The 19503-nt window shown below is 29.6% G+C and overlaps 1 protein-coding gene across 3 annotated transcripts in view; it reads right to left on the bottom strand.

Moving 5' to 3' along the window:
• Positions 1-19503, bottom strand: part of LOC132940465 (protein-tyrosine sulfotransferase) — a 105339-nt gene that overhangs the window by 43629 nt on the left and 42207 nt on the right. The window contains exon 1 of one of the 3 annotated variants that reach the window (XM_061008098.1): positions 10020-10161. The exons of the other annotated variants lie outside the window; for them this stretch is intronic. The gene's annotated coding sequence lies outside the window, so the exon portion shown is untranslated. Of the gene's footprint in view, positions 1-10019; positions 10162-19503 lie in introns of those variants that run through there. 3 annotated transcript variants of the gene reach the window in all.

Below are 19503 nucleotides of genomic sequence, written 5' to 3'. Positions count from 1 at the left end.
TGCTGTATATACACGAGGCGACAAACATCAACCCGGTAGTTTTGCTAAAACATTAAATAAGTTGGACAAACGTCCAATTGAGTTTGCTTAATTTAGTAATCGCTTTTACCCGTCGCCATACACTCTGAAGGCGTCTATAATAATAAGCTGTTTTGTATTTTTAAGGAGGGTATTCCTGACAGGGTGTAGTAGGATGACGTGGTTCCATTATTTTAACACGAGGTTGAATTCGGATGTCACAGTAAATTTGTGTTTTATTTAAAGATGCAATGTATAGGATATACAAATCAAAAATATTAGAACCCGAATAAGACATTTCATTTATTTATCGTACTTTCCTTATTTCAGCCCAAGATTTAAGTGGATAAGTAATATTACATTTAAAAACTGCAATGATAAATAATTGCACTTAGAAAAAAAACCACTCTGTGTAAAACTAGGTTAGGTTCCATTTCACTAAAATGTTTAGAATATATTGTCGGTAGTATTCTTTACGCTTAGAAACACACCCAGTTGAGAAAATTTAAAACTAAATTCTTAGATTTCTAAAACATTGTAAAACCAAAATCAGGTTTGAAAATAAAATAAAAGTTTTGTACTTGCTTATATTTTTTATGATCATCCAATATTAATCATATAGGTTTCAAAATAACAATTGACGCGTTATTATACAAAAATAATATTGTTTGTCACGAAACCAACAGGTGCCGCTGGTGTGTTTTCTGTTTGGACTTTATAATAGGTACCCAAGTATAATAATATTAAATTATTACCAAATTTTAGTTTATCTTTTATGCAGTGTTTTTGATAGTAATGTTCAGTATAATACGCAACATACAGATTCAAATGCCTATAAAACCATCCGAAGATTGGACAAATTATTAATAATACCTATTTTTAATACTGCAGACTATACATTTTTTATTATTCATAAGAAATGTGAAAATTATAACGTAGTTAAAAAAATACCTATGTCTTTATAAAATTGATTTTTTTTTTTTATCTCAGATGGTAATCATATAACTACAACCACATGCTGTAATTAAATTATACTTAATATCATCGTTTTATTATAATTAGTTTTTAATATTATAAGCAAAAATATCATACAACTCGGCGGTTGTATACTATATATACACAATAGGTACATATTAGCATAAGAACGGCGATGACATGATTTTGTTATTCGAATTTGTAGCAAGTAACCAAAATAATAAATAGACAGGTAGGTAAGCAGTAAAAAAAATGGTAAATCATATATGTTTCAGTTTACCATAATTCATAATATTCTATTTATTTTATTGTATTAATATATGTATAGATAATAGGTATCTATAGGTGCTATGGAATTTTCACTGTTACGTTTTAATCCATTGTTTTCCGTCTTGTTTACTCTTCCTATGGTTCAAACTATGTTACAAATCTACGACCGTCACCAGTTAAATTTTGATACTTAGATCTAAACTTTGAAATGGATGGAGATAAGTGAAAACAAAAATGACGCGAGCATGGAATTCAAATTTCTTGGAAATCAAGCTTAAAAGTCTTGCGAAATTCACGTTTGGCGTATCATAATAATATATAATATATTATACGCATCATCATTATACAGGGTGATTTGACAAGATCAATTAAACGAGACCGGTTTTTAGTTGTACATTACGACAGATGGTTTGCGATAAAATCCGTACCGTAGGGAGATTGGATCTAAATATAGATGAATATAATATTTTATCGCATACATCTTATTATTATCTTAAATCAGTATCTCAGATATTTTAATATTATTAATATAATAGCGCCGGGCAGAACTGCGATGAAGCCTAAATGAATGTTCATGATGCACATATATAGGGATACCTATTCAACTATAATAATTTATAATATATTGCTATACAAGATATGCGTACGAGTATACTATGTTACTGTATATTGTGTACGTATAATATTGTATATATATACACAAGCATAACGGCGAAACTGTACATTGCGACGTGATGATGGGGATGTCATATATTATAATGTATTATTGGGTTTCGAAACTTTCAAGATGTTATTTGATGAGAATAATAATAATAAAGAAACAACTAACGTGTAATTATATTTTAAATGAAAAAAAAAAAACCCATAAAATTAATAAACGAAAAAAAAAAACCTCAAGAATTAATTACTCGTACTTATAACATCTTGTGATTCGTTGTCGGGTGCGATTTTTATACCGAACGATTAACGTTAATTAATATATTATTTATATATATAGGCACCGGCTGTATATCATGACGTCATCGTTGTTGTTTATTAAAAAATAAAACGAGCTCGATATAAATGTATAATACTTAAATTTTAGAGGTTGGTAGAAAAAAAAGACTGCCACATTAAATATGTATGCGCTTTTATATATATACACAGAGAAAAGTAGGTACCCAATGCAGAGAACAGAAAAAAATTACACGGAGCGCTTTTCCGGAAATACGCGAGAATAGTTACAAGTAAAAACGAAATATATAATATATAGCCATCCATTTAAACTTTAGAGTCCGGCTCAACCACTAAGCTCACCTATACACCAGCTGTAATAAATAATATGTAAGTAAGTAAGTATGTATGTATGTATGTATGTATGTATGTATGTATGTATGTATGTATGTATGTATGACGTGTGCATTAGTGACACTGTTCTGTTATAGCCATTACTCATTTGTGTACAAAGTTGCATGCGCATAATACAGGGATGATCGTTTTACCATAAAACGAAATTGGAGCGAAATATTTGAAAGTTTAATTATGCAGATTTGCAATTTTAATATTGAAAGACTCGTGTGAATACATTTAATACACATAATCGTACAATTAATCGAAATATGAATTTCATTTTTAGCTCATTGACGGTCACACCATGTTATAGCAGTCAATGTTTTTTAAGTCATATGATACCACGAAGTCCATAACATTGGCCAATAATTCAAAGTGACGCTAAATTGACAGAATTTGTTGTAATATGCTATTGCAGTTATGACCAGCAATGTGTTAGTCCCTATAATACCTCTATAACCTTATTTTTTTTATAGTTTTGGGATGAGCTGTGAGCTTCTTTCAGTGGATCTCAAGTGGCAACCACCTAGAACACATTAATTCTAAAATACTAAGATAGAATATTTTATAAAAGGCATTAATAATGTAATAAATAATAAAATCAAAATATTCATAACGTCACTATAAAGGCCTCATATTTAAAATAACACATCTAATAATCCATATTCAATCACTTATCGATAACGTTTTACAAAAACTATTTTCTTAATGCAATTTTGTAGATAACAGTTTGTGATCAAAAAAAATGTATAATATATTCAATTAGGTACTGCTGTATAATCAATTGGATCCCTTTTTCCCTCAGACATTTCTTCTGTGGACATTTTTTCCCCCAGGAATTTTTTCTATTAAATATTTTGGGCGATCACCGTGTAGGTAATATTCTAGCGGAGCGGTATAATAGTGGTACGGTTGTAGGGATGCATGCACACTGATCGGTTTTCCGCACCACTTTCCCAACAGGGAAATAAAAAATGCCTGTTCAGTATACATTTTCATAAAAATATTCTGCTTTAGTAAAAATACTATTTTATTGAACAATTGTAACATATTTTAAATTATTTTCCAAAAATATGTATATACTCACACAGTGTTATAAATTATAAGTTACAATTTGTAATATTACTTTTAATTAAAAATCAACTGGAAACGCAAGTAACTTTTGCATTAAAGACCGTCAACCTGTTATTATTATACTAGTACACTAGTTAAATATATATATCTACGTATAATGTATAATGAATACGTATAAATTATATACGACATATACATATAGGTACATAATAGTACATAATATACTTTATTTAGCAGTGCTTTTCGACGATTCGAACGATTCAAGTTTGAAAACAATTCGACAGGATACGATAAATTTGCAGGGTGGGGAGTTAGGCCATTAGTCTACACATCGTATCACATTTAATATTATACTATGATCTTATCACGCAGTAGGCCGGAGGGTATATAATGTATATATACAGATATTATTCTTTGACCGGGAGCCTCGGGTGTATTACACTGATGCCGCCACAGTGTTCCAATAAAATAATGTATAGGTATATTCATAAACGATCTATTATTATTATCATATTAATATAATATGTACGCGTATACCTCTATATATCGATGACGCGCGATCGATCGTATCTTCGCGGACGTATATTTTGTATTTTCTCCTCGTCCGTTAATGAACCTAGAGACGAACTTCGACAAATGAGTCTTGGCTACCTACTGCGTTATAATATTATTTTCACTTCCAGTTGAAATCTATAAATTGTTTTTTCCGATTTTGCATCCTGATCAGTGCAGCAGATAAACAGATTTTGCGGTACAGCTATAAATAATGTATATACATACTAGTATATATATATTATATATATACTCACTTATAACGAATTTTGAGGTACGATATATATAAATCTTAATTATTATTTTCATTAAATTTTTCAAAAAATTAAAATGTATAATTAACGCTAATGAAATAGATAATTGCTTTTGAAAACTATCATCCTGTATTTTAATATTCTACTTATATTATATAGGTACTACCACACATGACACACACCTGTTTTATCGTTCAACTTGCCATATATATAAATATAATAATACCTACACACAGTATTTGATATTAAATAGTCTAAACTGTGGTCGCTTTGTTACAAAATGTATTAATCTAAAAAAGACATAATCGCGCAAGACAATTGGTAGAAGACAATAAGGTATAATATTATATTAATTTTGGTGAAAATAACTTTAAAAAAAACATTTATATGATTTATGAAATTAAATTAAAAATAATGCGTGTAATCGACATCACATTTCGGATAAGTTATACTATTAAGTACATAAACCTACCTGTATACCTTATAAAAGATATACGTCATTTTCTATACGTTAACATAATATTATATCAATTTATAAACTAGCAGGCCTGAAGTCATAATATTATGTATGTTATGTTAACCATGGACTAAAATAAGCCACGTTATGTTTGCTCTACGATTTTTCGGTTCAAAAATATTTTATAAAACGTTGCTTTGAAAAACACAATTAAGGAGATGTACACGTTCTTATAAAACCTAAGCTTTCACTTTTTGACTATTTTCATGACTTCGTCATTAGCACATTTTCTAAAACCGTACACATCATTAATAACAAATACCTATAAGGTGTGTATATATATGTATACATTAAACCATATTTTCCTGCTTCAGATACTTAGTTATAATTGGTGGTTAGGTTAAATAATTGAAAAAAAAAATATCTGTATTTAAAACCTAGGAAATAACATATTATACATATGGCAAATATATATTAAATATATAATATAGGTTACTATTAGTTGGGTCTGGTAAATTAACAAATATACAGGATGATTCATCAATTAAGCTCAATTCCATTTTTTTCTTTAATTCATTCAAATTCTTGAATTTTTTTGTACTATAAAGAAATGTCCTGTGGTGATAACAAACGTCTATTTTTCAAATACCTAAGAAATTATTTTTCTAAGTTATAAAAATGTTTACATTAAGGATAATAGACCTTAAAAATGGCATTAAAAAATATAAAATAGATGTAATATTGGATCTAGTATTTATTATACTATTGGACCATTTTTAAAAATTATAAATATTAATTACTAATATTTTAAAATCACCATAATCTCTTTATCTTCTTAATTCATTATCAATAATCATGATTCATGAACCTGTTATCCTTAGTACACAAATAACTAAAAAAATTACTTATTCGAATTTTGATTTTGATAGGAAAAAATATAGAGTAAATAATTTACCTTAGTAGATAAGAAGGAGGATTCTCATTTGAAAAATAGAAGTTTTTATCTCAAAATAATTTCAAAATATGATACTTATGAAGGTTTATATAAAAATTGTAAAAACAAGATCTTGAAGAATTGCATTATTGAATAAAATGAAGGATTAAGCATGCTTGGTGGATCATTCATCTGTATAGCATATTACCTAATGGACGACGAATTTTGTAACTGTATACAATGCACTATGCAGTTGCAGTAGACATTTTAGTTTTTACTTTAGTATAATAATTTGTGAGTAAGTTTATTATGGTATAATTGTACCTATAGGTATTGACATTTCAGTAATATTATAAAAATTTATTGATAAAAGTAACAAAAGCATAATAATTGAAGCCAATAATCTCGAATCATAATATCATCATCATCATCATCATCATCATTATTATTATTATTATACTTTATGCATTAAAATTATCTGCAATTTATAATTTATTTCAGCTATAATGTGATATACGATTTTTTAAACAAAAGAAAATCAATTATAAAACAATATATTAAAATAATAGATACGATTATTTTCACACTGTATTTAAAACAAACAAAAAAAATTAACTCAAAAAATAAAAAAAAAGCTATATAGGTATGGTATATATTCTGTTTTTTATATTTATGTCAAACAATGCAGAAAATAATTAAAAATATATAATAAAAAAATCTATATTATTTGAATAGATTTCAACCATCATTATCGAAAGCTATTCAGCACGTTATGAGGATTTAAGAATATTGATAATCATTGATTAACTCAGTTAAGTACCTATTTCATTCAAATTATTATTATATATTATATTAGTACAATGTACCTAATTAGGTACCCACGTACAATAAATTGTATCGAAGACTTTCAGAACTAACACGCGTATTATACCAGGTAAATAAATGTATAACCAATGCCGTAGCATCGCACATCACAATATTATATATATAATATTATGTCTTGGGCAACCTCATTTAATATAATAATTATACATTATAGGTACGGAATCTCACTATATATTATAATATTAACGGTTTGTATACACCGTGTGGGTGAATCGCGGATAAGGGAAATTTCCTGGGGCAGAAAAAAAAAATATTACGAAAATAATACGAATTCGGCATTTCTATACGAGGAGTGACCATTAAACTTCTATGCGAGTTTCCGCGATTGTTCGCTTTCGATTATAAATAGATATATTATGTACGCCGAGCAAGAGCGCCGGACCACGCAGCCAGATGTGAACACGTAGATTATAATAATATATATTCGGCTATTGTTTTAACCGCAGATCGCATCGCAAATTATTATAATTATTTTAACATACGCTTGGTTTGAGAAATATGAAAGAAAAAAACCGTCGTGTTTTAATCGTTATTTTTGTTTCCTCCGAAAATTATACGTCGGTCGATTGTATAAAGAGCCAATAAATCAACGCCAATTTTTCGCGATGTCAAAGATAATCGCGTCGTACGCCTATATTATGATACTAGTATACTCACCACAGTCTCTTAAATTTATCAAATTTCGTACTTACTGCAGAACTGGGCTGATAATAATAAAAGCATTTTGTATGATGGAACACTGATTAAAACTATATTATTCACGATTTTAACTACGAGTATACATATTATGATGTATATAATTAAGACCCATTGAAATGTAATTACTGTTTTTTGATTTTGAATTCTATAACGAAATGAAATACAGCTGCACATTATTATATAAGTGTACGCAATTTAAGTCTCCGGTACACGACACAAACAGGGTATGTTGGATATTACATATGACACGGGGTAGCAAAAATACAAACAATTTAAAAACCAACTAAAATTGACTTTAGAAGTTTGAAACCAATATTATTGTTGTGCATTTAAAACTACAAATACATTTTATTTTTAATAATTAATAATTCATATCACATAGGTATACGTATTTGTTGCATTCTTTTTCATCATTCTATCCGGATTCCTGGCTGTTATCGTTAGAATAAATTACTGCACATAGAAGTATTTTATAAACATAATATGAAGTAGTAATAGTAATAGTAATAGTAATAGTAATAGTAATAGTAGTAATAGTTCTTTTCTTTGTGGTTTTAGATTCTTAGGAAGTGGGAAAGTTTTAAAAAAAGTTTTATTTACTACAATTAAATTTCGGAAATCCAGTCGGTATGTTAGTTTTTTAAAGAGGTAATTTTTCTCAACATATCTTTTCTCTAACCGCAAGGGAAAACTATCGAAAACTGTATAGAAACGTTTTCACCTACACGCGTGGTTTTAACCAATAGCTCAGTACAGAATGGTTTTTCTAATGAGATTTTACGGATTTCAATTAAAATAACTACATTTAACGAGCACAGCTTTCGTGAACCGAGACAAGCGCCAAACACTCGGTCTTATACGTTCAACCCTATTAGGTTTAGTTGTGTTTTATTCTTTACGATGTCTTGGACTAATATTATTATTTGCGACAACACTTGTAAAATTGTAAGCGACGATGCAGACGACAGCTCTGCTTGCGTGTCGTAATAACAAGAGACGTATAATAATTAATAACTCGAAAACAGACGGACGAAACGAATAATCATAAATGTATGCATATTACATATATAATACATGTTATATTATACACAGAGGTGTATGAGATCGCGTGCTCGTTCATTCGTGTATGTGTATAATATACACTATTATAATAATATAACACTAATAATAATTTATGGCTTAATCGTGTCTGCGTATCGATCATCGGTCGGAGTGTTTTATTACACGATTTTTTTTTTATCGTTTCCGAATCTGTATTTGGTAGACCCCCGCCTCCCCTCTAAGGATTTATGTTAATAAATCATGTTAAGTGAAATACTTCGAAAACTACATCTGGCGGACCGAGTCGGATCACGCGGTTCGGTCGCGGTGTGGTTTTTATCGCGATTAAAATTAATACAATACACATTTTTTTCCGTAAGCAACCCACGCGCGCGGCCGTACTATAAAGTCGCTGAAATTTTGCATAGATACGGTCTTTTCTCTATTCTCAACAATGTGTTTCGATCACTACAACACATTAATATTGATTAAACGGTTTAATGCATTATACATACTGCCGATCGCGATCCACTCACGGTACGTACACTGCATGTGCATTTCGTAAACATCGCCGAAATCATTACCAATCGGAATACAGTATACAAATTGATCGACGCAATACCTTCACAATGTCGCCTACAGTAATTCAAATATGCCTATATTTTTGTAAATAATTTATAACACGTAATGTTGATGTTTTCGTGTGAAAATTTTAGATTCCCTATAAACGATTCAACAGTTGAAAAAGTATTAAATTATTATAAAAATATATATAGTATTTAGAGAAACCTGCAGTTCTGATTTAGGTTATCATTTTTAACTTCAGATTCGGTACTCATAACTACATCAAATAAAAATTCCGATTCTAGTTTTAGTGAATACCGCGCTATTAAAAATAACAAATTTGTTTCCGAGTATAAAATAAGAGTTAGTTATATCAAAAAAAAAAAAAAAATCAATAGCGTGCCTCATATTAAAATAAATATTAAATCAAAAAAAAGCCAACATTTTATCTTTATAAGACAATATTGTAGATATTGATAAAATTTAATACATTGAAAAAAACAATGAAATAGAATTAAAACTTGCAAAAATCTAAAATCTGGGCAACTCCGGTTATCGATATTATTGTTTAGATTTCAGTACCCCGAGATAATTAAATAAGAGTTCCAATCAGGTTCCGATTTCAGTGCCAATATTTCTAATTATACGATACTCTGATTATAGATTATATAGTAAATATAAGTGATTTTAAGATTTCAGACAACAGACCCGATGTTATATGGAACGTATCACATCATCACATGCCTGACATAATGTACGTATATCGTGACGGTTGGCTCGTTTCGGATACAGGGTCCCGGGGGAGGTTCAAGACACGGTGGCAAATTTATTATAAACTCGAAGAGCCAAACGACCCTCCCTGTGTTCACACATACGGCACGAAAATACGTATACGTATACACACACACACACACAAATATAAATAAATTACACATACATACTACATATTATGTCAAATAATACCCACTGCAGAAGCATGTAAGGCGCAGGATGCCCGTTGACGGCGTTATCGACAGTACGATACAATACGACCTGTATGCACACCGAAGTGTACACATCGCACGGTATATTTTTAAAAGCTCGCACCAGACGCGTTTCTGTAAACAGAAACATAAAGTTTGTGGTCACGAGGAGAAAAAACTGACGGGAAATAAAGTGGGATAGGGGTTCGGCCCCTGCTCCAGTAAGTACATTAAAAGGAAATTCAGCAGAGTGATTATATATTATATGTCATGTGTTTACTGCAACCGAGTATATAGAAAATATGGAAAGTTTTTAAGCGACTGCACTTGACGGCAGCGAGCAACGGCGTAAACTATATATGCTATAGTGTTCCGGACACATTCGAGAAAATCCAAAAAGATTATTTGCTTCCACCACACGATGGATATTACATATATATTGTTCACTTGACGGGTTTCCTGGCCATAACGCACCCTTATTTTATAATACCCACACACACACACACACATATATATATATCGTAAATGTCACCTAATTATGCGGTTAGAACTTAGAACTGTTATCAGAGAAAACAAAAAAGTGTTAAATACTCACGAGGACACAACCACAGTATTATATAATATACATATATATATTATTGGGACAACCAGACCTAGTACATTGATGTAATATATACTATTATAGTAAAGGGAATTATTAAACTGGTAAATCAATATTTATAGGTACCTTGGTATATTTTATTTTAAGACTATGCAGTTATGTCGTTCGTCTTAGTATTTAACAGTAGAAGTTGCTGCATGTCAGACTTTACATTGTTATAATGGTATACCTATGCATTTACGTGGGCTCGGGTGGCATAATTGGTAAACCAGAAGAACAAAACGTCGAACATAGTGCGTCGTAGTCACATGTACTACAGTAGGATTTTTCAAAAAATACAAACATACACGGTAATGGTCGCGATGTGGTGTTTTGTAGCAATTGTAGATATTATAGAAACATGAGGTCTCCATACTCAATTTATATTATATAATATATTTTTTATAATAATTATAGTTTGAAAGCTCATTGTATTATGTAAACAATATATGAATATATATATTATATTATATTATATATTATACCTATTTATATCATATTAATTTAAGTATCTATGGGTACGTTTAACATTATTTCGAAAAAGTATTGAATTTATTTTTTATTAAGAGAAGTTGTGTAATACCGGGCATTACGAGAAATGTATGATACACTACTACGCTGTTGTAAATTAATAAATTATTTTTAATTAAGATCTATTTTTCTATCTATATAATTTTTGAAATAATAATTAGTGTTCAAAGTAACTAAAAACTATATTAAATATGTTAGCTTAGGTTGGTGAAATATAGGTTAAATAAACATACTTTTTTAAAAATCAATACATTCCAGGAATATTATTTATCTTTACGTACAGAAGTGTTTTTTTTTAAAGTATACCTAATTTATTATTTTGATTTTTGACGTACGTTTGAAGATCTATAAAAGACCCGTTGAATCTGAAATAGATATAAAATACAGTACACACCTAAGTATAACATACTAATAATATTATGTATGACGGTATTTAAATTTTAAATGTGCTGCTGAGTGCTGCCACTATATTACATTATTTTCGAATCCAAGGAAAAAATAACGTAATTGGTCATTAAATTTAAATTTAGTCAAAAAACCCGAATTCTGTGACCTTATAAACGACATATTAGTATTCACAATATGAACTTTGGTATTATCAGAATTACAATCTCAGTACACGTGTGCAATTTATGTTCATATTGTAAAAGAAAAAAAAATACACTAAAACGTTCAATACAGAATTGGAAATCACATAAACCAAAAAATGTAATAATCAAAATAATGAACTGTAGAAAAATAATGTTTTCAAATATTTACCCTTATCGGGAGTTTGAAACATTCGTCTTCGATATAGTTATTAAAATGTTAATTATAGTTTATAAGTTATAAATATATTAGTTTTCAACGAACACGATGTTATAGGTGTTTTTTACCCTATTCTATCGACAAGAAATATTAAATAAAAATAAATAGCTCATAAATTATAATCATGTTATTTGAACAATCTAAATTGAAAGTTAAAATATTTTTTTCTAATGGAACAAAAACCATTTCGAATTAAAATGGTTGTTCACGACTATAATAGTAGGTAGGTATCTAATAATTGGGTTGATCAATTGGTTTACTATAATAACACAAATTATTTTTATATTAATCTGTAAACACTTTAATCGTATATTATTAAATTGAATAAATATATAATACATAATGTAATAGTAATTTTGTAAAATATAACCGTTGCGGTGTTAAATTATTAATGTTGCTAATATTCCACTCACAATCAGTTACATCGAGTTATAAAAACGAGTCCAGTAACGATCGTCGAGTTAAAACAAATAAGAGGAAATTAAATAATTTTTAATCTAAACAATTTGGCCTTGTTCAAAACAATATTAGAAAGTACTATCCCTATCACCAAATAATATATTATTGAACAAAAAATAATAACTAAACAATTATTACATACGAGTATCTTTAAACGATAATTAATATCATTGTTTTGAACAGTTAGGTATTATAACATACATAGTATCTAATATGGTATACTGATTAATAGTTGTGTATCAAATTTACGATATTGTGTTTTGTCTTTAGAGGTTGGTTGGTTTACTTAACTGAAGACTACACTGTAGATTCTACAGTCTATATTATTTTAATAATATTGAGCCTTGTTAGGTACTTTATTTCCATTTTAGTAAATAATTTAATCAGTTCATATAACATTAATTACTGTTGCAAGATTTTCAACTTACTGAGTGCCCGAATATAGTTATTAAAATCATTTATGGAAGTTCTAAAAAGTGTTTTCAAAAAAATAAAATAATTTACATGTACTTTTAATTTTTAGTTTCAAGTTTGAATGTTCATGAAGTTTTAACCGTGACTTTGTTCAATAAATTCAAAATATTTGCCACTAATTTTCAAATAAATTGCAAAATATTTAAAATTGGTTTTTAGTATTTTCAAATTAGTCATTAAAATACTATAAGCAAAACACCATAACTGGTGAAAAAACTTGTAATATTCGAAAAATAAAAATATTGATTGCAAATTTCTAAAAAAAACCACTTTCAATTATTTGTAATTGATTTGCATAATATTGGCACATTTTTCGAATGGATTCGTTTAAAATCGTGGGATAACTTCACATACATCAAGTTTGAATCAAATATTAAATTTGTTGTTGAAAATTATAATTTTTTTTTAAATTAAATATAATTCATCACAAAACAAATGCTGATATTTTGCCAGTTATAAAATAAAAGTTTGATTAAAAAAAAAAAATGATAAAATACTTTTTTGAAAATTCTCAAATTGTTGTGTATACCAGTTGTAGTGATTAAATGTTCCCGCTTACCTAGAAAAAAACAATAAAACACATTTATTAGTATATAATTAGTAACAGTTTTATAATCCAAACAATAATGTATACAAAATTATTCCCTTATAGTTCATAATATAAACTTGCGTTGTTCTCAAATTCTCAGAACATTTAAAAAAATATGACGAAGAAAACGAGCACATTGCACAACTCTTATCAAATAATATAAAATAACAGTAGATACAGAGATTTAATAATATCATATATAAATATAAATATATATATATATATATATTTAAGAGTTTTAATAAATACCACGTCTGTATAAACGTTTTTTCATATACATATATTACAGAAACGATGCGATGATAATAATATGTGCCACACAGATCTTACGTCAAATAAATATGTAACCTACCTAATGCGTATAAAAAAAAATGTATATAAATAGCATAGGCATGACTTTCAAAATATTTGTATGATGTCGATGGCGTTCTAAGTCAGGTGGAAGGAGATTATATTTAATGAGAATTATAAATTATTCTCCATATAAAAATCAGTAGCTGGTTTACGAGAAATATATAACAGTGTACGTCTTGTTTAAAATATTTGTTTTTTCTTACATATATATATATATATATATATAAAGGTATAAAAAAAATCGAAAAGACGATGACGATGATGATACATTTTGCAGAAAATAGGCCATACGTATATATATATATTTAATGTATACCCGTGTTCAATATATAAAGACGGTTATGGCTGACCCAATTCACAAAATTTGGCGAGACAAGATTTGAGGGAGATTTTTGTAAGACAAAAAAAATATAAGTAAATATTTCTACATATATAAAATATTTAATATCGGGTAATCGACTATGTATTCATATATGTGTACTACTCAAGAGTTTTTGTAGTTATATCCTATATTGTAGACGATATAGAAGCGATCGCCAAACCAGCTTATATTTATTATAAATTTGGACTTCTACGTATTGTTATATACCAATCTGTAGTTATTATATGTCTGCAATAAATACTAAAAACACATGGGATCAGAAAAATGTTAATTGTAGAAAAAATGCTGGTGAAAAAAAATGTTCAAAACTCGTTTTGTCACCGGGTCATCGTTTTGTTATAGCTATCATTATCGTTTCCTATGGTCGTTTACACGGATAGGCGCAAGAAGCAGAGACGGAACCACGAATTTTGCACTATAAGTACTTAACAGACCGCCATCGTCGACCTTATCATTATGCGCGTGGATTAAAAATGTATGACGTGATATGTGTCATTGGGTGCCTTTCACTCGAAATCCTCTTTCGCATACACAAACAAAAACTCGCACACACAAACACACACACACATACACAAACACTTGAATACATGAAAACTACTTTAAAGCGATATATCTATACCCAGCTGGCCAGCTCGTCCTCCTCTATGAAAAAAAGTGATTTTGCCAACGGGTTCGACGGGTCGCGTACTCGCGTATATTTCATCGGCGAAAACAGCACAACACAAGCGGATCAAATAGCGGACAACGTTTTTTTTGTTGTAAGGTTTCACCAGAGCTAGGTCTCATATTATATGTTTTTTCCCCCGACGATCTAATCGTCGCGAAAATAAGCTTGTTAGATTGTTATGTATACACTGCACGTTTGTACCGTTAATAATAATATACCGTCCCAAAATAGCCCGAGGAACGGGGTAGGCAAATGAGTTCATATAATAAATAAAATTAATTTGAGGCAGTGTTGGTGGAGGAGGAGGTGGTTGTCGCAGTCGTGTTTTTTATAACTACTAGTGATTGAGTAAAAACTGCAATAGCGCCTTACCGCGGGACCCATCAAACGGATTTAATTTTGTTGCGTTATCTACAATATTATGACATTATTTCATTCAGAGAAGTTTTGGCTGCAGTAACACAGTGCTAACTAATGGATTGCAGCTGTCGAAAAGATCGTAGGCTTTTAACTAAACCTTTTAAAATGGCGGCGTTGGTATTTCACTATACTTTTAGCTATTCCCAAAACTACTTGTGATTAGATGAGTAACTGCGCAATATCTATACATGTCTACAGTCTACACGGACGTTGTTATTTAAACGAATACTGACATACAAAATTGAGAGCAAAAAGGACATTAATTTAACATCTGCACCTATGTACAATAATTCATTATTAATGATTGCTAATAAAAAATAAATTAATACGAGTTTCGAAATGAACGCAAGTAATCTGAAATTAATTGTTTTCGATCAAACACTTCATTATGTTATATACCTACACTTTTATTAACGATCGAAAAGAGTATTAATATAGGTTAGTTATATAACAATAATTAATACTCGTTTATCTCAATAATATTGTATTTTAACAGCTAATATTTCGATGATTCTGATGGTGATTGCAAGAAGCACACGATTAGATTATTAAATTAAGTTAAATTAAAAAAAATATATATATTACTTAATATTGTTTTTATCACTATGTAGTCAAGCACAAAACGGAGCTTGTATGAAAAATGTTCTTTCACTACTGCACAACGGTTTTTTCTTCAAGGTTTATCTGGGTAATAAAACCACACGACTTAATGACATTGAACTTGGTTTTTATTACACAAGTACGATGAAGTATATTTTATACTATAGTAGTGTAGTACCATAATGCTATACAAAAGATACTGATGACATAATATTTTGACGTTTTTGAACGGCTGAGAGACATATTGTTCTAACTAGAATTTCATCTCGTACGATATATCTTCCAACTATATAACTTGAGTTCGAATAGTGAAATATTATTATAGACTTGCGTAAGATTTAATAAAGACCTACAGTCAAATTATATGGTCATCATTTAACTTTATACAATACGATTATTTTATCTAAGAAAATATACAAGGGATTTTTGAATTTTAAGAAATAATATATATAATATACTGATATCATAGAAAACGTAAAATAGTATATGTTCTAAAACGTTTAAAAAATATATGTATTAAAAAAATTGTCTTGAATTTTTTAATATAGATATTATTTTGTTTATGATAAAATAAGAACCCTGTAAAGGTGAGTTAAAATAAAATAATAATACGTATCAACGTATCACACGAAGACCACATGTGGTTAGTACGAATTATAATGACGCCCATTACACATAGGGATTTATAGGGAGTTATAACGGTTAAAAAATGTATTAGGTGTTTCGACACGTTCAGAAAAATTTCAGCAAACCGCGATGACAACCGGTTCGTGATTGGGCGGTCATCCGTGCAGCAGACCTTTGAACCGATGGATATTGGTATTGCTTCACGAGTCACGACTACGAAAAGTGGCAATAATAGAAACTATTGATTCAACATCAAATGTCTAAAGGTATACAAAGACGTTTTCAGTAAAAATATTTCACTTAATAATGTGAAATTAAAAACGGTAGACAGGTGGGTGACGCTCTGCTGTACAATAGGTTACAAGTGGGTCACTGTAATAAATGGTGTTCAATTTGAATATAATATCATTGTATACGAAAAACGATTCTGAGCGAAGACGATGTAGTATATGTACTATATTAGATATTATTGTGAATAAAGTAATTTATTTACCGATTTACGCGGAAACTTGTTTTAAATTTTCAATCCTAACCTATAAAAATTTAACATTTTATATATTTTTAACTACAAAATAATTTTTAAATTAAAAAAAAATATGATTCAATAGATATCCTATTTTAACATTCGTAACGATGGATGTTGCCGCTGTACAAAACGAGTAATTATACTATTCTGTATAGCACTTATATAAATGTCATGTCATTTTTGTTTAATGAATAAATAAAAAAAATTTACGATATTAGGTATACATAAAATAAACAACTACTCAGGGAATAAACGTTTTCCGATTGCTTTGCACGTGTGCTTGAAGTGATGTGTATATGTAGTATCAAATATAATATTTACCATTTGGCATTTATACGACGATATTTCGTATGGTTTATAGACTGTTTAGAGGATACACACGTCTTAAGCACTGCTATTATTATTACTATTATGATTATTACGATTATATTATTATACGAGAATAACGCGCGGAACGACTCTATATGAATAAATCAACAAACTATGTTTATACTCGCACTACGCCCTACCGTATTATATAGTATGTACTTGATACACAGAAAACCTAATGCAATTTTGACAATTGCTTTTCGGTAGTGCCACGCGAAGACGTGAACAGTTTTGGTAAAATATTTTTGTGGCTGTCAACAGAGTTATTTCGAAATGTGTTGTGTTTGTGTACATACACTCCACCGAGACAAAAACGTAAGGGAAAATATTATTAAAATAATATTATAACAATATTTGTTATAAATTATAACAAACAATATTGGGTTAGTAAAACAGAGAACAAAAGTTAAAATTGTATTAAAAATAAATGTTTCGAAAAATTGTGTGTACGATGTCTGTAAAACGTCAAACCTTCAAGAAATTCAATACTTTTTTATCAATATTTTTGCAATTTGTTTACCGATACAATATTCGATAATTATAGAACAAGGTTCTATGATCTATTAAACATACCTATACCATTTTAATAATAATTATAATGTTTAAATAATTAAATTCGATAAAAAATTGTTGTAGATTGGCATTAAGTAGTGTATAATATTAAATTATATTTTCTATATTTCAATAGTTTATAAAGAATGTTGAGTTTGTAGCAAAATGGTAAAGGACTATATAGAATATACTGCTTAAAAATGTTATTAACAAATAATACCTAATTTTTATAAATCACACGACTATTTTACTTGGATTTTCTAAATATGTATAATAATTTTACGAAAATACAGTTGATTCTAAATAAGCGCCGTAAGAAGTGTTTGCAATTGCTGTTATTTCCATAAAAACTTGTGAATGGTATTATAAGTGACTAATGTGTTTTCTACCTTCACGAGCCGCCTGGCACGTAATCCTTCAAATCCTCGGGAAATAGCGGCTCATCGTTTCATCTGGCCGATGGTGATATAGGGATCGTTTAAGATTAGTTTCGTCTAAATGTCATCGTAGAATCGCACCTTACGTTACTATATACTATAGTATATAGTATATAGTACACGCACTCGGAGATGGTGACGAAAGAACAGTTCGATTAAAAATCGTCGTGAATTGAACGGTAAGGTCGATCAAATGAAAATATTGCATTTAACCGCTTAACACGGGTATACCAGCTATAAACAATGATAAGGGTCGGCGAGTGCCATGACCGAACTTTTACCGAGCTATAGCCAAGGTACGTTGATTTATAGAACTATATAGAATTCAAGTGCGAGCGTGTTTTAAAATCTAATGAGATTCTAAGCACACGCGATCCAACCAACCACCACGCTCTCAACTTATAATAGTTCTTAGTGGTTATAGTGTTCACGGTAAACCATGATGTTTTCCATCTGTCAGTCTTTAAAAACTGCCGTCACGGCCGTTTTCTCCAACACACGCGATAAAATAGTTCCCACGTATTTTTCCTTTTTCATGTCTACGATAGTGTATGTATATAATATGTATTGTAACCTTGCCAGTTAAAGTAGTCGCTTCCTACTCCAGTTGCCAAACTCCGAAGAACTTCGAGTTAGACGGTGGTGGTGGAGGGGCTACCCCTGGGTGGTGGAAATTGCCCATCTGGGGGAGGGGAATACCTACCATTCGGATAGACTGATAACCTAACAAGTAGCTGCTCTCTGCGCTACCAACTCCAGTCCCTAGACTCGAGATCCTACGGAGTACGAACCTCTTCGTAAAATTGCCAATTAAATTAAACACAAGAAGTTGCTACCTACGCCTGTCGGCTCCGGTTGCATATCATCACAATATATATATTTATATATGTAAATGTGTTGTCACTTGCAACTATGATCTATGGTCACGAAGTACTTATGTTAATACGAGTAACCAGGAGTCTGCCACACAGATTAAGACAGAATAACAAAGAATATATAGCGTGCCCACAGTTCACACTCTCCGAGAGTGATCTCTGCAATAAATGATACAATTA

The sequence above is a fragment of the Metopolophium dirhodum genome, chromosome 3, assembly GCF_019925205.1.
Source record: "Metopolophium dirhodum isolate CAU chromosome 3, ASM1992520v1, whole genome shotgun sequence".
In the NCBI taxonomy this organism is placed as follows: Eukaryota; Metazoa; Arthropoda; class Insecta; order Hemiptera; family Aphididae; genus Metopolophium; species Metopolophium dirhodum.
The sequence above is the reverse complement of the archived record's forward strand: the minus strand, read 5'-3'. Positions and strand labels throughout refer to the sequence as shown.